The following is a 26,914-nucleotide window of genomic DNA, read 5'->3' as shown; positions in this document are numbered from 1 at the left end:
ATATTATAGAATTGATTCTTAACCTATCAGACATTTGAAAATGTAAATCAGTATAAATAAATTTAAAAGATTTTAAGTTAGCTAATAATGCAAAATATAGCTGTATATTGTATGAAGAAGACATATGAAACACAGATTTAAAAAGACTAAAAGATGTGAGAAAAATAAAAACAATAAAAAATATGAGCTTTAGATGTTGATGTCAGGTAAAGGAAAATTGAATAAAACTATATAAGTGTTAACTTCAGGACCCAGCCATTGCAGTTCTGATAATTTACCCTCATGATGTACTTTCACCTTACAAAATTACATCAGCCCAAGATTATTCATTGTCACCTTGCTTACAATTGAGAGTAACTACAAACACCTAAACATAGCAGGTGAATCGAAAGCACTATGTGCACACCCACCATCGAATATTATATAGCTATGAAAAAGAATGAGGTGCCTCATGAAATAAAAGAAAGTTATTTCTAAGGCATTTTTTTAAGTGGAAAAAAAATGAAGGTATTGAAGAATATCAAAAGCTGGGGAGATAAAGAAGAAAGATGGGGGAATAAGGAAACCAATGTGTATCTGCTTACTTTTTCCAGAAGAATTATGCTGTAGTTCCACTCTGGAACGTCGTCAAGGGCCAGTGTTTTAAAGTCCTCACCCTTAGTTTGAGGTTAGTAAGAGGTGGGGCCCAGAGGGAGGTCTTCAGATTATGGGGTAGGGTGTGCTCTAAAGAGATTGAGGGGCCACAGTCTGGCCTTCGCTTTCTCTGGCTTCATGGCCATAAAGTGCGTGCTTCCCACATGCACGATGCACAATCCACAGGACCAAATAGCCATGAGCCAAATAAACCTTTTCTCTTTATAAGTCAATTATCTCAGGTGTTTGTTATGATGACAGAAAGCTGACCAACACAGATAGGAAGATGAGTAAGTCTATGTTGGAACTTGTTAGCTATAAGGGAAGAATGCTGTGCAGTGGATAGGGGAGGAAGGCCACAGCTCTGAGTATACTTTGTGTGCAGTTTTTTGTTTGTTTGTCTTTTTGTACTGGGGATCGAACTCATTTGTGTACAGTTTTGAAGCCTGCTAATTTTCTATGTCTGAAAAAAAAATTAAATCGACAGGGATGGAGATAAAAACCAAAACTAAATACAGAGTACTTCAAGTAAATAACTGTATTTCAAATAAATTATATAACCACTCCAAGGGGAAATTAAATAATCAAAATAAGTTGAACACAATATTTCCTTCTATCTTTTAAACTTTCTAAAGTAGATATCATCTTTTCAAGTTATGTGCATGGAGGAATTCTGAACAATTTGTTTTTATTACAGAATTAGGTAAATGAGTATCTTGAATATGTTGGGAACCAGAGTTCTCATTACGGAGGGAGAAACAAATGTGGAACAGAGATGAACCCTGGGAGGTGGGATTGGAATTGGTGTTATCAGGATGGTCTCATGGTTACCTTTGATGGCAATGGTCTGAAAGAGCAAGGCTGAGATACTTTTCCTAACTAGAGCAGACAAAAAGGTCATGAGATCTAAATGTGATACATAATCCTAGACTGTATTCTGGACTGAAGGGAAAAATATTATATAGGATGTTGTTGGGATAATTTTTGTCCAGTAGAGTCTGGTCTTTGCTAATACTTGCACCTCTTGAAGGGCCTTCATTAGTGTGATAGGTAAACAATGCAGGACATGCAAAAGTCAGGGTGGTGGGGATAAGGGTTCTTTCCATAGTCACACTGAATACAGGTTATCACCCTGTAAAGAGGTGAAAGAAGACACAGATATTAGAATGCGAATATTATATAGCTTGTATATAAATGCAAAATATACATCATTACTACTGTAGAGAATTCAATAGTCATCTGGGTTTCTTTTATTTTTAATTTTCTACATATTATATATTGTTCTCTATGGAAAGATATTTTATTTTTTTAAATTTTTTTGGTACTGGGGATTGAACTCAGGTCCTTGTGCTTGCACAGCAGGTGGTGAAACCACTGAGCTAAATCCCCAGCCCGGAAAGATATTTTAAAACAATTTGATTTGAAAAATTTAACTTTTCTTTTGCATTGACTTAAAATCAATGACAATGGACTAGAGAAATTTTTTTTCAATGTTAAATGCTTTATGAATAAAGAATAAAGTAAATAATATAATAATAATACAAATGTTTAAAATTATGAGTGTGATGAAGGGGTTGCTAGAAAGGTTTTATGTCATGTAATCTGAAAGAGTAAAGGCATTTCAATGATTAGAACCTTTTGCCTCACATGGGTATTTCTTTACTTATTGACTTAAAAAGTGCCCATATTTTATAATTAATAATATCTGAAACCAGTATTTTTCTTTTTCTTTTTCTTTTTTTGTACTGGGGATCAAACTTGGGTCCTTGCGCTTGCAAGACAGGTGGCAGAACTTTTTTTATTTCTGAACCCTGCTACCATTGTGTAATGAAGTATATTCTGTTTGCTTTCTCTGGCATATTCTTGTTTGATTTCAAGCAATGTAATGGCAGAAAGTTTAGTGTATAAAGAAGTGGAAAATAATTTCAGACCTGTCTTCCATGTTGGCCTCTATTTCATGGATTCCCATTTTCCTGATGGCGTACCTTCCTCGCCTCCCTCTTGTCATTATCTAGCTCTTGCCAGAGCATTTGAACTGGTGTTGGGTGGAAAAATAGGTTTCTAGAAATGGAATGCATAGGGAAGGGAACTGAGATTTACTTTACAAAGTGCAGGGTTCTCCACACAGATCTCTTTACTCTACCACGATGCACATGAGGCTGGAATTTGTTTTCTCTCTTTCACAGATAAGAAAAACCAAGGCTCAGAAAAATTATGCTAGTTTCCTAAAGCAAAAGCTACCAAGTGCAGGAACCAAGATTTCTTCCTGAAAGGGATTAAGCGCAGACAGTCAAAACCTGACACTTTCCGGACACCCTTAGAGTTGAATCAATCTTAGAGCATTTTCATGTGTAATCCTTAACTTCTCCATGATTTCCAAGGAATCAGTATCTAAATCAGAAATCAGGGAACCAACACCATCCATGTAGACTATGTGTGTGGTGCAGTTAGCCTCGACCACTATTTTGAAGCCGATATTAAAATGTTGATTTAAAAAAAGGGCTATTTACTGAATCCCTGCATGCAGTCACACCTTGAGTTTTCTTTGGTGGTCTTCCTTATAAGTAATGACAAAGTAAGGCATAGTTTATTTTATGAGAACTGAGGAAATCACAGCACAGGGTGGTCTTCAGTTTCAGAAAAGTTTAGCTTTTGTTAACATAGATTTTTCCAATCTTTAAAGTCACACTTCTGTGCATAAACAAAAGTTTTAAGAGTCATATGTTTTCAATGGGCAGTGAACTCCTCAATATTTGCCATTCAGACACGGTGGGAGACTGGCCAGGCCTGGGATGAAATGCATCGCATTTGAAAACCAGTGACTCTGCCAACTTTGCCTTAAATTTAACTTTATGGACTTTTAAAGATACCAATGTCTGTATTGCAGAATTCCACAAACTTGCTTGCTGATTAATTTTTCACTTCAAACACATGAGAATTGGCTTTCTTGCATTCCAATATGTATTTCCCCAGTCATAACTGTCTGAAAGGAATTAAACTCAACTAACAGTTTTTTCTTTTCTTTTTGGCTTGAAACATTCCCAGGGCTTTATGGAGGCTCAGGTTATATTTATGGCCAGAAATAAAAGGGCATCTAAATATATATTAAAATGCAAGTAGGATAATGATTACAGCATACATTTATTAAGTTTCTTGTTTTGGGGGTTGTTTGAATAAATTCAGATAATTATTAACTTAAGCACGTTGCATATTTAGGTATGATAAGTGTGCCGGGTACTTTCTTTATTCACTTCCCATTAAATATTGTAACAAATAGGAAATAAATTCATGGACAAAACACTTCTATCCAGAAGTTAAAAGTACTAAAATTTCAATTTACATTTATTTATGCTCATAACATTTAACATATTCAAAGTAAATTAGTAATTACAAATACAACAAGCACAATATTAATGAAATAATTGCAGCTTTGTGTGTAAGCAATGTATTTATGCATGTGCTTTCTAGTACTTTTTTAAAAAGAAAGTACATCTAGATAACCCCTTCTTACAAGATTACTTTCAATTAGATTTCTTGTCTAAGACAAATACTTCTCAGTTTAAGACCAATCAGTACAGAGAAACCACATGGTGATATTCATAGAGCCAGGTGAACGCAGGACAGTAGCAGTCATTTCAGAGAATTGGTGTAGTGTGGGATTGGCTCGGAAAATATAAAGAGAAATCTAAAGAATTCATGAAAAAAAATATAAGAAGCAGCAACTACTTCTACACTAAAGGAGAATCCAGGGAGGGGAACCCATTCCATCAAGGCTGAGCTTCAGGCCGTGAGAGGAAGCCTTGGCTTAGTGGGGGCAGAAAAATCACTCTGGGGGAATTGGGTAGAAACCTACCCTGTGGCATGCTGTGGAGACACCAGGGAGGCGTCTCCTCAGCGCTACTCGGCTACCAACCCCGCAGCGGGTGCTCAGGGAGGCCAGAATCGACTAGCTGCTGCCAAGCCCTGTGCACTACCGGAACCGCCCAGGGAGGACAGGAAACCGAGGAAGGGGCCTCTTCCTTCTGCTGCGTCTCTCCAGCGCCCTGCCCTGAGAGGCCACAGTGCCAGTGGGCAGAGAAAAGTATTTAGAGACTCTAGATTCATTTTCATAAAGTAGGAAAAATAGGGTGAATTGGAGCAAAGGGGTACTAAATTAATAACCAGCACGGGGACTGATTGAAAAAAAACATATATTTTAATATTGGTTGAATACGGATTTTAATATTGGATATATCCATATCACATGTTATTTTTGACATGGACATTGTTATATAATATAGATCCATTTGTAGGCACAGATTTTATTTTAAATAATGATGAGAAATCAATACGGTATTCATGTAAGAGGATAAAACTAGTGGTTCTTCAGTCCAACTACACAGTCTGCAAAAAAAATGTTCACACACCTTAGGAAAAGAAAAACAGTATGATGTTTTTGCAACAGACGGTGTTACCTTCACAGGCGGAACCCTAGAGGATGATGATATCGCCGAAAACCCACTACGCTGCCGGCTCAGAGAGAAGAAACTGAAAATGCGCATGTAGAAATCTCAATGAGCAAGGTCACCCAAGCAGCAGCTCGTCGTACTAATAAATGTCGGGGAGCTCATGGCCATCACTTTGAGCAGCTCTTGTAACTGCAGAGGCCAAAGGTAACTTGTATTAATCTCATGATGTCTCGATAAATTTAGTATTAAAATATTTATACAAGTTTTTCTTTTCCTTTAGTGTGTATACATTTTTTTTGGCAACTCTGTGTATTAGTTCCTGGCTCTGTTCCTTATTAACTCTAACCCTGGATTAATTGTTTCACCCTTCTCTGTCCATTTTTGCATCTGTAGAATAGGATGAGGGCAGTATCTGCCTTGGATTGTTGAGAAAATTCAATGAAGATAATGTACATAAAGCTCTGAGATCTGCAGCCAGCACAGATCAAAGTCTCAACAAATACCAAATAACTATTCATTGAGACTTTACATTTATCAAACTGGGAGTTTAAATTTTTGTATCAGCATGTGATTTAAGACTTTTGTAGAATCATTGTATCAATGAACCCTGAAGATTCTGAAGAGACTGGGGTTCCCTTTATAAAACAGAAGTATTATTACAAAACTTGAGAGGAACAGCACATATAGATTCTATTTTCATGCCAAAATCATAGCAATGAAGGTTAATTATTATATTTTTTAATATATCTTTGAGCTATGCCTTTGGGAATTAGTGAATCTCCAATTTTTCAATCTTAGGTATGTTCTTTCCCTGACCTCATGCAGTGACATGTAATTGAAAACAATGTGACTCCTTAGGATTATTCGTTACTGTTTCTATTGACACAGGACTAAAACAACTTATAAAGAAATTATATAAATTCTTTCACAAATAACTATATGATACCGCAGGCATCATTATGGTTTTGCAATACTAATTTCAAACTTTTCATAATCTGCAAAACTAAGACATCAACGACAAAGGTTATTTTGAAGGAGAACTTCAATTTTATAATGCATGTACATGAAAGCAATGGTCAAACATTGTACAGGGTAAAGTGGGACCACAGCTACTCAACAACAGGTTCCTGATCTGCTGAGCAGCCACATTGACCTTTGGGGAAGAAGCAGGTGATGGAAAATAGGAGGGATAAGATGATAAAGCATTTTACAGAAGGAAACCAGAAGGAAGTGGCTTGCAAATAAATGTTATTAGGGAGTATTATGAGTAGTAGTTATCTTTTTCCTGTTAGCAATGATTTTTGCATTCCCTAGGATATAGTTAACATACTTGTTTATGATGACTAAGACCTACATTAATAGATACATATGTCTATGGGCGGCTCTGCATTTACATACTAAAGACCTCTGTGTATTTTCAAAGGTCTCCAGTGCCTTCCTCTTATTTTTCAATTTTGCATTCATTGCCACTTTGAAACCAAGTCCATGTACAGCACTTTCAGCGGGCACTTCTTCATGATCTACCAGGGTCTCCACAGAGTTATTTGTCACTCACATTCCATGCAACTCTAACAATGAGCAGCACTCTCTCCTTGGTGGGAGGAACCTACCTCCTCCCATATGGGTTTCTAAAAACTCTACTTTTCAAACTTGACCCCGCCCACCATTGATGTGCTGTTCATCACCAATTAGCAGTGTTGTAATAGAAGAACATTTTAATTGTTCAAACCATCAGCATCTGTGTCTAGTTCTTTCACATAGCATGCATGTCATCATACTTTGGTTGGGAAAGTTGGGAGAGTGTCCTGATATTAGGCAAGGGAGCACTGTATTAACTGACACTCCAACATGAAAACGGCTTATGTGTTTGCTGTTTTAGTAGAACCTTAAATTAAAAATTACAGAAAGCAATATATTTCTTCACTTTTAACCCAAGCATTTATTAAACCAGTCTCAAAAGAGATATACATGATCCATGCTTTCATAAATGTCTGTCTGCCAAGAAAATCTGGTCTCTTGGTGCCCTGTATTTTCCAGAATGGTAAATAAACCTGGTTTAATTACCCTGTCAGTTGCACTGCCCCCAAACTGAGGCCAGTCTGGCTTTGGCCACCTGAAAACTCGTGTTCTCTGTCCCTTGAGTATTTTCACCAAGACACTTTCTTCCAAAAGTTTTTATTTTGGTGTGAACATTATTTTAATGCTGTTAAATACATTTCTTTAGCTAGGGAGGATAACATATGTATGAGGTTATGGTCTAAAGATGCTGTTGCCTTTCCAGTTTCCTTCACATGATTTAGGGCATTATATTTCATCATATTAAAAAATCTTGCCACATAATAAAAATTATTTCTGCACTTGTACTAGTAGTGTACCAAATATAGCTTAGGAGATAGGGTTTATAGGCTCTTGACTTTTTTCTCAAATAAAATGTATATTGAAGTCTGTGCATTTTCTGAGTATGTTCTTATACTTCTACATCTTTACCATATTTATGATTATTATTTTTACCTATAGTTTTGCAAAGGCTAAAGAACTGAATGATGTTACTTCAGAAATAACTTCTTGTTATTTCCAATAGAAAATATGGTGGAATTATTCACAATACAGACCCCTCAGCAAATTGACTATTTACTCTCACAATTTATACAAAACTTCTCTTTCTTTCTTTAGTACTAATGGCACACTGCTGGCAAAAAGAATCTGGAGAACAGAGGATGTAGTTGTGAGCATGGGGAAAAAACTCAGTAGCATTATTCTCACTAGGTCTTGCTTTCTCATACTCACCTACATTATTTAATACTGCATTTTGGCAATTACTTTACTTGCATAGTGACAACTAATAGTTAATTTTATTTTAAGAATATTTTTTCCCAAGAAATAAATTGCGGGATCACAGTAGCCTCATTATTTGTGTTCAAAACAAGAGAATATTTAGCTAGATGGAAGAGTGGGTGCTTATTAGTTAGGTTTCATCTAGTGAACTAACTTCATGTACATTCAATTGTAATTTGTGCCCCATCCAATATAGATCAAGTTCTTTCATACATGTTGGCAAATTAAGAAACTAAAAACTTTAATTTCACAAAAATAAAACATGAATGTATAAGGAAATGTAAGATAGGTGAGCCTGTCCTTTAATTCGGATGCAGCAAATATTTCAGCGTGCATTTATTATTCAACATTCAGTAAACTTCAGTCCCTAGGCATTGATTGTGTGTCCAGAACTTCCACTGAGCCTTTGGGATTTTATTCTAAAACAAAAAATTCATTTGATCCTCAAACTGTTTGCAATAAAATATTCACAAGGGTGTTCCACGAGTTATTATAAGGTCTTCCCCAAGTTAAAGTATAAAAGAAAATATATTAGGTGTCTATTAAGCATTGCCAATTTATTAAGTGTTCAGCATGAAAGAAAGCATGACACCATACCTTTGCTGGTGGAAGTGTGTTCTCTGTGAAGATGATTGCCCTTTTCATCGTCCACATTTTCAGTGTCATCATCTCTGTGGTTCTTCTCCCTGTGCCTCTCCTAGTCGCTCATATGCTCACGTACCAGACTCAGAGTAATTGGATTGTAAGGGGTTGGTTTCCAAGATCAGCAGAGCATCACAGCCAGGACTCTTGGCTTTACATGCCAACTCCAGTGCCTGTGACTTTCTTCTCTATGCCATCCCTACTCATTACTCTATTACATTTTAAATTCTCAAACGAGCTCAATAATCAAAGAAACATGCAACCCATATTCGAGACCAATATTTGAAACAGCTCAGGGTTTTCAAAACCCTGACGCAGATGAGAGTAATGAACAGGACTGCATTGTAACCTTCCGGAAACTAGGAGGGTAGCCTAAGCACATGGTGAGCATCTCACAGTACTCTCTTCTTAGGTGAAGTAAACACTTGGGACCTTTTGAGAAATCAGAAGAGTTAAGACGGCAGCTTTTGAAGATCCAGAAGAAGAATCATCAAACTTCAGAGTGAGGAAGAGAGGAACTCATGTTCGGTCTAGAGGGAACTGTCCAGGGATGTTTGGGCTCCTTGGAGAAACATCAGCAAACAAGACCTACCCTGGCCATTGCCAAAGTTAAGTACAATTTCAACAAAATTAATGACAATGCTCTTTAAGTATAATTTTTTTACATTCATGTGTTATGGAAAACCAGTGTAGCATCTGGGAAAACTTTTATATTTTCAACACATTATAGAGATTTAAAGGCTTAAGTTGATTGAAGTTCTTTTTTTTTTTTTTTGGTACTGGGGTTCGAACTCGGCTCCTTGCACTTGGAAGGCAGGCAGTGGAACCATTGAGCTAAATCACCAGCCCTGAAGTTCTTTTCTATGTCTCTTGATGAAATATATCAAGCAAGGAGAGGCATATGTTACCACCCTCCTGGCAAAACTATCAACAGGAAGTGAAGGAGTGATCCCAGGTAATTGATGTCTTTTGTATCTCAACTTACCCATTAGTGACAGTTAAATAATAAAAATTATGAGGACAAGGTTTTAGTTCAAGATATTAATTTAAATAGTTATTCAGTGATTATTTGTCAAACAGTTGTTACTGGGCTAGGTGGAAGAGATACAAAAATGAGTAAATTATAAGAAAAAATGAGTGTTTTTGAAGAAGGTAAGAACTTAGGAAAACCTGAGCAAAGGACCTATGAGGAGCCATGTGGTATGGTAAGGGATGAAGACAAAAAATACATAGCGAAAGACTTTCCCAGATCAGAAGGACTGGACTATATCCAGTAGATAATGAAAAACTAGTACAGGTATTTAAGCATTAATGATAATGTTTTAAAAAAGCTATGTGTTTAAAAGAGAATGGATAGTACATAATCTCTCTCCTTGGATTTGTTTAAATGGGGTGATATGGAGGGTCTTTAGAACATCATCATTTTTATACTGTTTAGAGCCACAATGAGCCCCTTTGATGCTGAATTACTTTCATTATAAATGACCTGTGAGTCATACCAGTTGTGTCAAAGTGAAAAAAATATGGTAAATGTAATCCCAGAGGTAATTAAATCCTGAATTGTAATGTATGTTCCTGAATCCCTGGGTTTGACAGTCCATGTATTTCCATTAATAGCGTAATGCGACATTTGAGCTCCCATTGCTTTGGCTTATTCTACACAGCTGAGGATGGCTAATATAACATTGGAAACATGATGATATCTAGGAGGGATACAAACTTAAATTAGTAAACATGAACAGATCCAACTGTGGTGGCCAAACTGTTTCTGTGGGCATAATGAGTTTTGAAAATTATTTGTAAGAATGCCTTAAGAACTGTTTGTAAAACATTGTGACATTTTGGAACATTTAAAAACTGGACAGATGGTAAGAAATCTTCACATTTTTTTCAGAGTTGGAGCTTCAAATGGGATGAGAGGATATTTAATACATAGGAATACCCTGCAATATGCACTGTGTGTACAAGAATGATAAAAATACAGTGAATCTTTGAATTTAAATTTTTATTATAGTAAAAGAAATATTGCAAGTAAAGCCCCTCAAAATACTCCCCCTTCCTTTGAATACACTTATCCCATCATTTTTGCCACTTTCTGAAACAGTTCTGGAAGCTCTCTTTCCTGAGGGTGTTTAAGTGGTAAGATAAAACTTTGTTGAATGCTATAGCCAAGTGCCATCCAAAAGAAAGGCAGGCTCGTAGAAATACTGTGGTGTGTCCTTATTCTCCTTATTCACTGTGTCTAGCACCATGTGACTTCCGGCTCTTCCCCAAGGTAAAAATGACCATGAAAGGTAGGCGGCTTAGATTTCTTTTTAAGAGACGTTTTAGACACTTGGGACATAGAGACAGCCACAACAGTGTGACTGAACACATGAAAGACTTCCAGAACTGCTTCAGAAGATGGCAAGAATGATGGAATGCATGTGTCCAAAGAAAGGGGAAGTATTCTGAGGCAGATTGATGCCAATGAATCCTTTTGTGTAATAAAAATTTTTAAAATTTATACACACCATGTATTTTGATCACACCTCATATTTCATATAAAATGTATAATATGATAAAATTCAGAATGTTTCCAGCAAAGAAATACTATTCCCCTGGTTTGTTAAAAATTGTTTCATATAAAAGGAGTCCATAATCAAATAACTTTGCCAATGATGAATTATTATTTTATTTTTCTCTTTCTTAAAAAAATAACATGTTAGCACTATAAAGCTTTCCAGAAGTTCTATCCAAAAGAAATCCATTTAACTTTGTTTCCTCTAATGCTCCCCTAACTTATTTGTCTGTGGAAACTCTCCCCTCTTCAGAATATTTATTAGTAACTCACGAGACCTCAGTATTTTAAGAAACATTTTCTGGGAAAAGTTTACATAGAGTATGAGTGGATGTAGCTTATTATGTGTGCAAAGGTGCACATGCCTAACACAAGCGGAACACACAGCCCCCAGTTAAGTGGAACAGGAGGTCTTGAAATGAGCTGTATTCCTGAAGGTTTACAACTGAGCACAGTACCTGGAGTGTAATAAGTACTCAACAAACTATCTACAGAAGCCAACTGACTTTAGTATGCACACTTCACTCTCCACATATTCCACCTCCAACGGTCAGTCTCCCATGTCACTTCCTAAATTCCCTTTGCACGTGGCCAGACAGTAAGCCAAGTAAGTTATGGCTCCTTGTAATTAAATCTCTGTGCTTGGCGTATTTTAACTTACTGTGTTACAGCGAGGAGCTTCCTCTGGGAGTTGTAAAACACCCCTTAGTGTAAAACCCTAGCATGCTGAAGCAGATCATGTGGCCATTAACTGTGACAGGATCACTTTTTTCAGTGTTACTTTAACTCTGCCCTTGTTGAAGATCACATTAGGCTGCAGGCTCCACTGCTCTCCTTGGACCTCAGTCTTTCATCATTCCCTGACCTGAGGACATATCTTCTGTTAAGTGTCCATCATTCCAGAATTTATAGTTGTGCATCCTATTTACTTGGGAACTCAGGTGCTCAAGTCTGCTCTATATTGTGTAAAATTTAAAAGATATCTACTATCCTTTTCCTGTGCAATTGTCTGATCTCCCAAGGTTTACCATAGATCCTGTCTGGAAACATTGGGGTAGTACTTACTAATTTTTGAAGAGCTGAAATATAGATGTGATCCCAAATTGTCTCCTGGTCTAACAACAAAGCACACCCACACTCACAGTTCTATGTGAGGACAGAAGTGCTCCTACTATTCTCAGAAGGCAGTGTTATCTCAGGAATCCTTTCAGAGTCACAAATACATTTGGATTCTTTATCTTTCTCCCTCCACCACACATGTGAAAAAAAAATTCATCCTTGTCACAAAGTAGGCTGATGGATTTCCTTTTAAATTTGTGATCACAAACTTCAAATCAACTTTCAACAATGTTTGTTAGGTCCGCTATGTCTTTCCTTAGGCTCAAGCAATATTTTGGATATTCAGTGTCCCCCTCAAAGCCCTGGGTTGTGATACATTAGGAGGTGGGGCCCATGGGAGGAAGTTAGGTGATTGGAAGGTCCGTGTAACTGTGAAGGTAACACATGGATGCTGGCCTCTTCGTGTCTCTTTCTTTGTTTCCTGCTGACCTGAGGTAAACAGGCCTCTCTACCATGCACTCCTGACATTATATTCTGTGCCACCACAGGGCCAAAGCAATAGAGCCAAATGACTGTGGATTGAAATCTCTGAAGCTGTGAACCAAGATAAATCTTTCTTCACTGTAAGTTGAGTGTTTCAGGTATTCTGTCACAGTGACAGGTAGCTGGCTAACGCATTTAGTTTGGGGTTCTTTGGATAACTCATATCAGTTTCACTTCTTTCCTGAAAACTTGTTCTTCCCTTAACTTGTAAATACTCACCCTTAGCTGATCTTACCTCGTTTTTCAAAAACAGAAGACCCAGAATCTTCTCATCTTCAAACACATAAGATTCCTGCTCTGCACTTGCATTCTGTCTGTTATCTTGGAGGCAAGTGTTTCTTCATCAATCCAAGGTCAGTGCTTCTATTGTTGCCTCATGCAGACATTTATCTCTATGATTTCTCCTTTTTTCTACTTCGTGAAACTTTCCCTTAGAACTTGGGCCTTCTCTTTAAATTTTTTTTTTTTCTCAACTCTCCTTATGTGATCTCATCCATTTCCATGGCTTTGTATTTTTCTCTTGTGTTATGACTTCCTTGAGCTTCATGGTAAGATCCAATCACCTACCTGAATAGACTTCACCAGTGTCTCAGTTTAGGGTGGACCACAAGGTGATCTCTTTTGGCATTCGAGTCCACTCACCACAGGTGTGGGGCTCCTCACTTCCCAACCGTCGTCTCCCAGTAGGTGTGTGTCCAAGGTTTTCTCAAGGCTTATGAGTGCCTGGGATACACAAAATGATTTGTCTATTTATCTGGATGAGGTAAGTTAAAGAAGGGTCTGGCAGAATGTGGAGCACCAGCAGGTATCAGTCCTGCTGAACCTGGGAGACTGGAAGAAGTGCCAAAGACTACTGAAGAGATGCCTGTAGTACTCATCAATGAAAACACAGCTTTCGTCTGTCTGGGCACAAGGATGAACAGTGCTTGCACACAAGCAGGCCAGGGCACGCCTCAGATGATGACTTCTACATGGCTCCTAGTTACCTGAGCAATGCAGTCACTGTGACATCCCCATTCTTGTTCATGTGGCCCACTCAGTTCCACCCCTCTTGTCCTATCCCACCAACCACTCTAGTGATACCGCTTCCTTGTTCCCTTCAGTCTTAGGAAATTTCATTTTCTAGATACTGGAAAAGAATGGCATAGGAAAAAGGTTAGTGCAAATACATGATCTGCCTATTTATGCTTCCCAAACATTTAACTATGCTAGGAGTCCCCTCTAAATTCTAAGAGGACACAAAGCTGTGGACCCATCTCTTTTCTCTGGATTTTACAGTCACATCCTGATCTGAACTCAGTTGAATGTTGAATGGCATGGATGATTGGATGGGGTAGAGGAGGGGAAAAAATAAATATTGGAAAATAAACAATTATCCTACCAATATGTTTGCTTTAGTCAACTCATGCTTCCATAACAAAATACAGTTGATTGGACTACTTAAAGGAAACAAGAGATTTATTTTCCCACAGTTCTAGAGGCTAGAAAGTCCAGGGTTAAGATCCATCAGGGTTAAGTTTCTGGTGAGGGCAATCTTCCCGGCTTACCAACAGTCACCTTCTTGCTGTGTCCCCACATGGCAGAAAAAGAGAAATTTCTGGTATCTTTCTTGGATAAGGACATCAGTTCTTTCACATCAGAGTTTCACCATTGTGATCTCCTTTAACCTCAAATGCCTCCTTATAGGACCTTCCTCCATACTGACACATGGAGCATTAGAGTTTCATCATATGGAGGGGCAGGGGGATTCAGTCAATAGAAATACCTAATAGGAATCTCAAGTTTAAACATCTATAGAAGAGATTATCTGATTTTCCCCAGTCCCTATATTCTCATCCATAAAATTCCATTTTTTTCAAAGTGAATAATGAGCACAGTTATCTAGCCAATTGCCTAAACATAAAATGTAGAGCCACTTATTCTTGAGTCTGTAATATCATACCCACAAGCAAGACTTGTTGCTTCTATCTCCCTATGATTTCTTGAATTTGGACACTTTTCTATGTTTATACTTAATATCTTTATATGTGACATCACCTGAACTGGTTGACTCTTTGATGGTGCCCTTTCTTCCAATTCAGAATTGATTTTGTCAAAATATGGATCAGATTGTTACATGAACCAGAATAAAACACCTCAGTGTGCCGGGGATTTAGCTCAGTGGTTCCGCCGCCTGCCCTGCAAGCCCAAGGACCCGAGTTCAATCCCAGGTACCAAAAAAAAACCACCAAAAAACAAAAACCCAACTCTTCAGTGAATTTCAGTGAACTTAAATATAATCCTTTGGCCTGTAAGATTCTAGTAAAATTATTGGATATGGTAGGGCAGATATTGTTTTAAATTATAGAATTTTAAATTATAAAAGAAATAACTTAGATCTGCTTTGTGAGAATTGGAAATTTAGAAGCAGTAGAGAAGGTAGATAGGAGAAAGATTAGGCTGGTGACAGAGGAGGTATAGTCTACTGATGTAATCTAGAGAAGTCATAGAGGCTGAAGATAGCAGATATTGGGAGGAGAAAATACATTGATGAATATTTATGAGATTCAGGAAAAAATAAGCCAAGACCAAGCTGTTTTACAGGTGGAGCAGTCAATAAAAAAGCTACTATAGTGCTTGAATGGATACAATAACATTCACTCAGAGAGAAATGTGGGAGGAGGGAGAGTTGTAGAGGAGTCAAATTCCTTTTCATTCATGTTGTTTGAAAATTTATAGAAAATCAAATTAATTCATGTTCATTTAATGGTTGGTTATACATTTCCAGGACCTGAGATAAAAAGATTTGTGGAATCAGAGAGGGTCCAAAGGGCAGAGGATAGAATCTGGGATTGCACATTGTTCCAGCATATTACAGAGGAAGAGCGGTCAATGGAAAAGAGGGAGAAACAGATAGAAATGTGAGTAGAAAACCACTCTATCAGATAGCTAGGGTGTGAGTAGAAGACAATGGCAAATACTGCAAAACAACACAAATAGATAGGAACTAAAACTTTAGATTTGTAGCCAGATATCAGCAGTGGTATCTTGAGAGCAATTTGGATGAAACTGTAGGGATAGAAGCTGTATTGTGGTCCTTTGAGGAATGGAGGGTTGGTTTTATATTTAAGTTGCTTAGGTGAAAGGGAAAAGAGAAAGAATGGATGTCATCTAATGGGGCATACATTCAAGGGAACTTGTAGTTTTTGTTCCTTTTGTTGTTTGGTTGGAAGAGAAGGAGCCAGTAATTATGGAGACACCTAAAAATAAGGCAAACAAATCAACCAAAACCTGTAAGGCAAGAGGAGGAAGGGGTAATAAATGGTAGGTTAAGTCCCGCAGTGCAGAAGAGGACTTGTATTTTTCTCATTGCTTGTCACTAGACTAGGATAGAGGTGTACATTTTATTACTGGTTTAGTAGAGCTTTATGTTTCCTATGAAATTAGAAAGTGAATGATGTGTACTGCATTTTATCTCCCCAGTGTCTGAGTTCATCTTACTTTTCCCTTTTGTGTGGCTCTGACTGATGGCTTTCCCCATTGGTGGGTGGTCCTGGAGAGATCAAACTTGTGCAAAGCCCACAGTGGCATTATATCCTCCGAGCCTGCTCCCTATACAAACAGAAGTCTGTATTACCGTCATCACTTAAATGACAAAGGTTTCAGAAGAGCCAGTTCTGTGCTGTCCGCTGCCCAAGTTCCAGTCAAACCAGCTGCACCATGTTTTGCTTTTTTTTAAAAAAATTAGACTTCTGATACAAATTGTTTCTTCCATGATTGAGCTTCTTTTTATTTGACAACTCAGGCTCATTTTAGGAGCAGTTGAAAAATTCACCTAATTAAAATTTACAGATCATAAAGTTTAATTCAGTGGTAAGACTCATTTTCCTCTAAGCTATTGAATGTCAGAGATTATCCCTTCAATAGAAGCGAAGGCAAAGGCCACTTTCAACCCCTTCTTTGTTGGTATAAATGATTCCTAACCAGACACTTAATTGAAAGTCCCAGAAAACATCCTCAATATGGGTGGAAACTGGACTACTTAGATAGTGAAAATTCTATTCTCAGTAAATGAAATTATTAAAAAAGAAAGTGTTACATATAACGTTTTAAGAACCAACTGGATGAGTCTCAGAAATAGCTCAGAGCTTGGGGACTTGCCTGGTTGGCCATGTTCTAGTGATCTAAAGAGTTCAGTGGACTTGTGCTTTGGGCAAAGGGAAAATGCAATCAGAATACCTCCTCTGAGACAGCTGATGATTGTGAATCTTTATCTTTGTTTTGTGAATGTTATACAATCTTGGAGGCAGATTGCATTCCTCTAATTCTTCCTCAACTAAACATGGATATGTTAAAATGGATGATTATTTTAAAGCTGCAGGTAATTTTTTTTTCTGGAGGTGGAATTAGTTTACAAGATAGCCCCATACTACTGCAAAGGAGTTGTAGCCTTTGGCTGTGTAGAGGGGAGCTCTGGGAATCCTCAAGTCTTTTTCATCTTTTCTCTTTGTGCATTGGTTAAAATTATATTATGTATAGCTTAATTTGTTCTGTTTTCCTATTTGCATAATTGAACTTCCTTTTCCGTAAAATGGCATTAATAATACGCAGTACATAGGGCGGCTTGAGAATGAAATTTGTTTATAGTAATTAGAATGTACCTAGTATGGATTGAACAGGTATTAGTCATTGTTATATATTACTAACTAATGCAATATATGCTTCTTAAATACAGATTAGGTTCAGGGTGCTGAGCTGACAGAGACATTCTTTTTTCATTCAAGTAATATTAAATGAATGTCATTGCTTGTTTTTCATAGTATCATTAGTACTTACAATGAGTTTAGAGTTGTTCTAAGGGCTGGGGACAGCGTAGTGCATGAAACAAAGTATGTGTTTTCATGAATGTTATAGTATAAGCAAAACAAGGGACAAAAACCAAATAAAAATACAGTATAATATCAGGAAATATGGCTTTGAAAGGTTGTATAGGAATAGTGTTAAGTGAGATAGACATAGACCTTATACTCAACTAGTTGAACTCCAGATAAAACAAGGACAAATGTAGGTTTAAAATTTAACAGTGCAGCAGTTTTGAGTGGCGACAAGATCAAGTGGTGGCTATGGGTGGTAGTGGCTGAAATGATGTAGGGAAGGTTTGCTAGGTTGTCAGAGGCCAAGAAACTGTGAAACTGGGAGTTGAATGGCTCCACTATATACACTTGTGACTTAGCACTGGGCTGCACTCTGGGAAAGTCCTAGGCTAGAAACTTCTGAAATTATACTGAGCACAGATGTTGCTATAAATACAAAATGAGGTATTGGTTCATATTAGAAGCTCATAATGGTTTGTTTCATTTATTTGTATTAGTGTATGCTTGTCATGTATCATAGTTGCATTCCTCCGGAGATTAGTACATTGGTGTAGCATATCTTTCTTTTTATTAAGCTTATTGGCACATATTAGGTATACAGTATGATGACATTCATCATTGGGGATTTGGACCTTTACATTGGTATCTTTACTCTTGATTTTTTCCCCCATTCCCCTGCCCTCCCTCCAACCCCCCACCCCCAATTACAAAGACTTTGCTTCTATTCTTTTCCTTTTCTCATATTTATTTCTTTCCCTTCTTTCCTTTCCCCTAACCCTCCCACTTTCCCTTTTGGACCTTTTCTTCCTATTTCAAATTATCTATTATACATTTGATCCTAGTATTTACACATGTGTCCTATTTATTTCACTTAAGAGTATGGCCTCAGTGTGCATCCATTTAGCTATAAATGTCTCTAGTTTCTCATTCTTTATGGCTGAGTAGTACTCCATTTTATAAAGAAAATACATCTTCTTTATCAAGTCTCCAGTTGATGGGGGAATTGGGCTTTTTCCAAATTTTTGGTATTACAAATTGTGCTGCTATGAACATGGGTGCACATATATCACTGTGGTATTTTCTTTTAATTCTTTTGGGAAGATACCTAGCAGGGGAATAGCTGGATTAAATGAGACGTCTAATTTTTTTGAGGTATATTCATACTGATTTCCACAGTGGTTGCACCAGCCTGCACTCCCACCAACAATGGAGAAGGGTTCCTTTACCCCCAACCCTGCCATCATTTGTTATTGGTTGATTTAGCAGCCATTCTTTCTGGGGTGAGGTGGAATCTCAGCATTGTTTTCATTTGCATCTCTCGAATGACCAATGATGTTGAACATTTTTTCATATGTTTATTTGCTATTTCTACCTCTTTGTCTGAGAAATGTCTGTTCATTTCAGATGCCCAGTTTTTGGATTGGGTCTTTTAATTTGGGAGGTCTGATTTTTTTAAGTTCTTTATAGATTCTAGATAGTAGAACTCTGTCTGAGGAACACCTGGTAAAAAATTTTTCCCCACATTGTAGGTTGTCTCTTCACTCTGTTGGTGGTTTCTCTTGCTGTGCAGAAGCTTTTTAATAAGAAGAGATCCCAGCTGTTGATTATTTGTGCTAGTTTACATGCAACTGAGGCTTTACTCATGAAATCTTTTCCTACACCAGTGTCTTCAAGAGTTCTACCTAACCTCTCTTCCAGCTGATTTAGTGTTTCTGTTTTAATATTTAGATCTTTAGTCTATTTTGATTTTAATTTAGTGCATGGTGAGAGATATAGATCTAGTTTTAATCTTTGGCAAGTTGAAACCCAATTTTTCCAGTGCCATTTATTAAAGAGGCTATCTTTCCTCCAGTGAGGGTGTTGGCTCCTTTGTTGAAGATAAGGTGGCTGAGTGTGTCTGGAATTGTTTCTGCATCTTCTAATCTGTTTCACTGGTCCTCAGGTCTGTTTCTTTGCCAGTACCATGCTGTTTTTATCATGGTAACTTTGTAGTATAGTTTCAAGTTGGGGATTGTGATACCCCCTGGCATGTCTCTGTTACCTAGAATTGCTTTGGTATTCTAAATAATCTCTAATTCTTGATTGCAGTGGCCTTTCATATCCAGCATTATCTTCCTGAGTTCATTCAGCTTCTTATTTACATCTGTTTTAGGTTTGCTGATTATCTCAGTGATCAATTCTTTCAGTTGCTGCATTACATCTTCAGTTTTGTTGATCCTCATTGACTCATGTAGCTGTTTATTGTCTCTTTTGGATCTCTTCAACCAACTTTTTTTGGGAGGTACCAGGGATGGAATTCGAGACCTTGTGCTTGCAAGGCAGGCATGGCACCACTGAGCTAAATCCATCTTCAAGCAATATTTAACTATTTGTATTTGGTTTTTGAATTATTTGTCTGGAAATTTGTCCACTTTAGTGTCTATGAGCTGCATTTTTGGGAAGATATGAATTTTGGGGGGTATTGTCTTACCTTGTTTTCTCATGAGTTTTTTTTGTGTGTGTGTTGAAGGTTTTAGATCCATTGTGACAGAAAGATCAGCTTTGTGATGGTACAGATGTCTTTAGTAAGTGCATTTCTCCCTGTGATGTGCCCTTGGCTTGGGGGAATGATTCAGTGTGCCAATATTTACAATATTTCATCTATGTATTAGGGTTTGTCCTAGTATCGCACTGTGGGAAAAGAAAAGTTTCTGGTAACATCAACATCTATAAAAGCCAATATATATCAATGTATAATATCAAACTTGTTCAAACAGTTATTAAACTCTTTTAATAGCTCAGCAAAATGAGAGAATAGTAATTATTAAAAATAGACTGGAAATTAGGAGAAGGAATAAAAAAGGAAATTTAAGAAAAATAAAAGAAAGAAAAAATGAGAGAAAGCAAAGAGAATGAAAGGAATGCAAAAATAGATTTTGATGAAATCATTTTTATGCTCAGATGGAAGGAGACAGAAGCATTTTGAAAGTCTATATGTTTGGCTCAAAATAGAAAAGAGAAGGAAACACAAGTTGAGAAGCTACATATTATCAGACAATTCAATTGTTTAGAAAAGTCTCTACAATTTTGCTATCCCAGGGAAAGTGGAGAAGTATAGTATAGTAGATTAGAGAAAATTAAGCACTGATAAAGCTCAGATTAATGCTAGTAGTGTATACTGATAGGAGCAGAAATTATACGAAGCAAAAAAATAGAAAAAGAGATAAAAAATTACAAAAGAAGGGGAAGGGGGGAAAGCAGAGATAAAAGGTATATGAAGAGATGCAGAGAAAGCAGGGGAAGGAAAGGAATATGTGTGCAGAGAGAAGAGGTAAAGGGGTGGTAACCAATCACTGAACTGACTGTCCAGGAAGGTGAGCACTCTTGAGAAGTGGCCTCTGCCTGAGTCTTATGTTACTAAAGCAGAAAACTAATACAGACAGCTGTATACTGATGCACATAGACAAAAGACCAAACGTAATCATAGTTAACAAAAAAAGCTGTAGGCAAGCAAAAAAGAAAAAAGAAAAATGGAAAATATATATATGAAAAAAGAAAGAAAAAACCTCACCTACACAAAAAGAGAGAAAAATAAAAAAAGAGGAAGACTGCCCTGTTCTGCTGGAGGATGAGCATCCCTAAGCAGATGGTCAGCACCAGACATCGAACTCAGGACCTTGTGGTTGTGAGGAAGGTGGTGGAGCCACTGAGCTAAATTCCCGGCAGCTCTATTGTGTTTGGATTGCCACCTTCAGGAGCTGCGGGCCTCCCTGGGCCGGGAGTGGAGTTGTAGTCACACTTTTTGCCTCGTCCTTAGGGTCTGGGTCAGTGACAAGCTCTACCCCTTTCTCCTCTCCCGTCACTGGCACGTTGGGCTCCCAGTGATGGTGGATTTCTCCAGTTCTGGAGCAATTTCTTCAGTCATCCCTGGCCTGTGATCTCAGAGGCTCCCGGGGACCATGAACCGAACAGCCCCCCCCCACTCCCCCACTGCTTCTCCTCCCCCAGTGCTCATGCAAGCCAACTGCCTCAGTCCCACAGACATCTCGCAGGCTTGTGGTTCCATCTGGACCCAGGGCTGAGGGAGGGGAAGGGCACGAAGGACTGCCACTCCCACTGTCACCCCTTCTGCCTTTGCCTCAGCCCTCCTGGGCTCTCTCTGGGTTATAGTTGCCTCTGCATCTTCTGCTGTGGCAATGAAAGCCCGTGCCTGGCTGAGTCAGCAGTCACAGCTTCCGGCTCTGCTCCAGTTCTCTCTGGCTCCTGATTCCCACAGTGCCCAGTATTAGGGTCCCCTCCCTGGCATAAATATCTCAGGTTCCTGCATCCCGTTCTGGTGGGGATGGCTCTAGGATAGGTGGGTGGTAGGTAGAGAGAGCACTAAGCTGGGTCTTCTCCAGACTTGCTCTGTGAGTAGCACTGAGGTAAGGCAGTGGCTTCAGCTCTGACTCTAGGTTCCCTCACTCCAGTCTTTCAGCTATTTGCTGTGTTGTTCAGGTTATAGTCTGGTGGGTGGTTTTGTTACCTCCTAGTGCAGCCATGCAGCCAATAAGCTGGGCGGGTGCCGTAGAGTGACGGAGAGTGTGGCTTCCCCGAGAACGCCCTCATGGAAGCCTTCAAAGGATTGCTTTGTAACTGTGCATTCTCACGCTGGAATTCCAAGAGTTTTTGATTTTTAAATAAAAGGATTTGGATTTTAATAGGCATCCTAAAAATATTCTAAAAAACAACAGGTAAAATTAACTTACTTTTTGGGCATACAAATACAAATTAAATATCAAGATCATAAGATGTTGCATGTCAAGATTGTAAGAACTCAGTGTATATTTTGGAGACCAGTAAATTATTTTCTTTGGAAAAATACTTCTGGTTCAAGTTAATATGGTAATGAATCCCCTGTTCAGCATCAACCTTCAAAGCACTCTTGTCCTGCAGCTGTCCGATTGTGTGTATAAGAAGTAGTAGGTCACCTACGCTGGCCTGCTAGGGGCGCTCTCTAGTAAAACCTGGAGTCAGCTGAAAACAGTGCATCTTCTAAGTTCTACACATTAGTGGGGCCTTACAGATACCCGGTAAACAGAAATAGCTCACTGAAAGGACAGTGAGACCCCCCCGCTTCTCTTCCTGGCGTGTGACTGGTGGTCATGTGTGGCACCATGACTCCCATATCCCAGTTGTAGCATGGAGGGGTGTCTCTACCAGCAAGATGAACATTGGCCTTAGGAAGGATGTCAGGGTCTTGCTTTCACAGTCTGTAGCTGTTTTTATCTGTGTCTAAAGAAATAACATATTGGAGAGTTTGATTCATGGAAGGGAGGGAATCTACGAAAAGAAAATTAGTGGAAAATAGTAACTAAATACCATAAATAGAATGAAAGATTTTCTTCTCTAGGTTTAATAGATGTTAATAATTTACTTTATTGTGTCTTACTCAATAGAACATTTTGAATAGTATTATGGTGTGATTGTATTACAATGGCATTGTGAGACAAATTGAGTGTTGTTAAAAAATAAATGGATTTTTAAATGTAAACATACTGAACTCTTTAAAAGACAGAACATGTTTGTTTCAGTTTTCGAGAAACTAAAAAGTTATAGGCTAAGTAATGTTGCTTTGCCTAGGGAGTCATAGTCCATATTCCTTGTATAGTTGGTATTTCAGAAATCACAATGAATGAAAAAACTGAATAAAAGAATGGGACTACCACTTTCCATTGCTACTATAAAAAATTATATAAAAATTATCTGCAAACATAAAGATTAATTCAACATTTTGTGTGCAGAATTGTACCTTTTTTCCTTTATGAATGGAAATACTGATAAATGTGGACTGAGCTTGCTGTTTTGCTTATATTCTCGTCTTGCTGTATGATATCAGCACACAGCAGTGATTCAAGATCTTTTTATGTGAATGTTTGGTCAAAATCATATAAATTGTGCTAAAATATTCAAAGGATTGTGTATCCTCTTTTGAGTCATATGGCTTCTTTTGAAACAACCATTTTGACCTTGTATTGATGGTGCAAAAGCAATCAATGAACAAAACTGTTGACATGTCAAAGCCAGGGCCCCAAACCACATTTGTAATCATGATTTTATTACCACTCCACTGAGGCAGGAAAAACCATTCAGTTCGCTTTTCATATTATTTTTGTTAATCTTAGTTGTTCAGTACACACATATCTTTTTAATATTCAACATGTAGAGTGGGAAGTATGCATAACACACTTACTTCTACTGCAACTTAGTGACTTTCTTATTGCCATGACCCAATACCTGACACCCACAACTTAAAGGATGAAAGGTTTATTGTGACTTACAATTTGTGGAGGTTTCAATTCATAGTGGGTTGGCTCTGAGGCAGGGTGGCCTGGCAGAGAAACAGTCCATGGCATGGCAGTGGGAAGGAGCGAGAGAGATCAGGGGATGTGAGAGGGAGATAAACCTTTTGAGGCCACGCCCACCATGACTCACTTCCTCTGAGGAGGCTTCACCTCCTAAAACACATTAGGACAAACTCATCAGTGGATAATGTCCCCTTGATCCACTCACTTCCTCAAAGCCTCACCTGTGAGCATTCAAGGCTTTAGGGAGACATCTAGATATAAACCAAAACATACTATATGATATATGATATTTATCGAGAGAAACAATACTCATGCAATTACTTCAACTGTAAGTTGGAATGGACACTTTTTCATGGAACACTCTTTTTGCTTGAAAGAATGACAAAGTTATGATCTCTTAGGTGTGACTATCTGATAAACATTTTATCAAAATAAATGATTTTTCAAAACTAAATATGAGCTTTCCGAAAGTATGTAGTGATATGTGCCAACATCTAGTGTATCTGTACAATTCAGTAAACTGATATTTTCCAGACAATTAATACAGGATTTTATAAAATGGTACATGGGTGAGTGGTCCACTTAAAATGCAAGTAGAACTGGTGGATTTTTACACCTGAGTGTAAAAACTTCATTTTAATTGCAAATAACACTCAAGAAACTTCCATTTGTTGAGCTTTAGTGTATTATCGAAGAAGAATCTCCAGAATTACCTGAGAGAATAATTTAAAAATATTTTTTATTTTTCCTATTTGTATAATTTTCCTTATGTACCTCACAAGCAACATATGGTAACAGATTAAATATAGACGCAAACAGGACAATGGAGCTATCTTCCATTAATCTCTTAAACAAGATTTACAAAAAAAAATACAAAATAACACCATTCTTCTCATTAATGCTTTTGTTATTTTTGTTCTTTAGAAGAAAATCTAGCTTTGGGGAAAAGTTATTTATGTTGATGTATAAAGTGTTTATTTTCATTTTAAGTGAGTTAACAATATCATTATTATTATTATTTTAGAGACAGGCCTTTCCTTATTTGTAGTCTGGTGAAGACGGAGCCTGGACACCTGCAAGACACTCACCCTGCACCTGCTCCCAAATCTCTGCCATTCTCCTGCCTTATGGAGTTCCGAGCTAGAGGGGGAGAAGCTTTACACTGAACTGGAGTTCTCATATCAAGTGAGAGTGGACTTTTTAATATTTTAGAAAGGAAAATATGCATTATTTATGTGTTGTTATTAAACCTGTGGAGATTCCACCACAGCATTTAACAGGATGTTTCAAGGAGGGACGTAGCCTGTTACCTTCTTGACCAAGTACAGCTTTTGGAATAGGAAATTCTCTGTGAAACATTAGTTTGGAGAATGCATTAAAATAAACCATGACTTTCATTTACCTTCAAAAATCCATGGAATTGAAGTTGAAATTTAAGCTTTTGCCTGGAAAACATTAAAAAAATACTCTGTAAATAGTAATATAAATTATTTGGAAAGCCTAAAGTGGGCCCTTTGGTATGAGTAAAGAATAGATCAAGTACAGCAGGGATTTAAGACAAGGTTGAAGTAAAATCCAGGCAAGACCTTTACTCTTAGTCAAAGAGTATAACGGTATTTATGAATTAATCAGAAAGAAAAACTGGAAATGCAAATCTGAATTTTTATAAACATTATGCAAAGTCTATGTCTGGATCTAGATCTACATCTAATGATTCACTGTAGAAAAGAAAAATGATTGTCTGGGTTTTTTGTTGTTAATTTTTGACCACCAAAATTAATTGCTGAAGCAAACAACCCGTTTGTGTCATCTCTTCGGTGTGAGGGTGGACTGGATTCGGCTGGGCTGCTCTACTTCGTGTAATGTCTCCTGATGCTGCAGCCGTCTTGGCGGTCAGCCAGCTTGGCACACAAGATGTCCACTCACACGCCTGCCTATGCAGGTTGACGGTCAACTGGAGACTCAGCCAGGATGGACCGCCTACCTGAGTGCTTCCATTCTTCTCCATGCGGCTTTTCTTTGTGTCCTTGGCTTCTCACCGCATTTTGGTTGCTTCCACAGGGCAGTGTGTCAAGAATGTGCATGCCAAGAGAAAGGAAGATGGGGCAGCAGCTTTCTTCTTAAAGCCTCAATGCGGCCGTCCCAGAGTATCACTCCTGTGTTCTGTTGTTCAAAGGAGTACGTGAGCTCAGAGTCTGGTGAAAGGGGATAAACTCCATCTCTCCCTGGGAGAGTGCCCTGCATGTACAGATGGGGAGGGAAAGAAAGAAAGCCTGAAACTATAGAATGCAGTCATTCTCAAGAATATCTATCAGAATCTATCAAATTCTGAGTTCAGAAGATCAAGTCTTGTGATATTGGACCCAATTTTGAATTTTATGGATCCTATCTGATACTTCGGCCCCTAGAAAACAGTCATTAAATCATTAAGTAAATAATTTCAAAATTAATGATTTAGTCCTAATCCTGAGTGCAATGAAGACTCAAAGAGCAGGTGAAAGAGCATGAACAAACTCTTGAGACAGTCTCGGGGAGGGGAAGTGGCTTTAAAGGTGGAAGCCGAAGAATGCATACAAGTTCAGCTGTGAGCCCTCATGGGAAGCAGCTGCCCAGGCCAACGGAGTAATGTGTGCCAGCATCTTTGGTGCAAAGACTTAGGAAGCATTTGACAACCGACAGATATTCAGGGTGGCTGCAGCTTATTCTGTAAAGAGAGGACAGATGATTGTAAACGGCATGTATTGCAAACTTGTACTAATGGAAACAAGGACAGAGGGATGGAAAGCTAAACAATGCTGTGCTTCACGAATGATGATAAAGTTCCGGAAAGAAATTCAGTGGAGAGGGTTTAAGAAATATTTTGAGCTGTACCAAATGACCATTATATTGAAGGGGGGAGAGGTGAAAGGACAAAACTCACAACTTGCATGAAACACTGAGATAATCTCCGATTTTCATTTACTCATTTTATAACCATTAATGAATAATAGTTTTACCTCTTCCAAATTGATCGTG

The 26,914-nt window shown here is 38.0% G+C and overlaps 1 pseudogene across 1 annotated transcript in view; it reads left to right on the top strand.

The window, feature by feature from the left end:
- Positions 1–26,914, top strand: part of LOC101697229 (coilin-like) — a 44,298-nt pseudogene that overhangs the window by 7,407 nt on the left and 9,977 nt on the right. The window contains exons 4-6 of the transcript XR_015442555.1: positions 5,096–5,285; positions 8,971–9,513; positions 24,924–25,084. The product of XR_015442555.1 is annotated as a coilin-like (transcript). The remainder of the gene's footprint in view (positions 1–5,095; positions 5,286–8,970; positions 9,514–24,923; positions 25,085–26,914) is intronic.

The sequence above is a fragment of the Heterocephalus glaber genome, unplaced genomic scaffold, assembly GCF_053883595.1.
Source record: "Heterocephalus glaber isolate CG9 unplaced genomic scaffold, H.glaber_assembly_v1.0 deba00001550, whole genome shotgun sequence".
In the NCBI taxonomy this organism is placed as follows: domain Eukaryota; kingdom Metazoa; phylum Chordata; class Mammalia; order Rodentia; family Bathyergidae; genus Heterocephalus; species Heterocephalus glaber.
The sequence above is the reverse complement of the archived record's forward strand: the minus strand, read 5'-3'. Positions and strand labels throughout refer to the sequence as shown.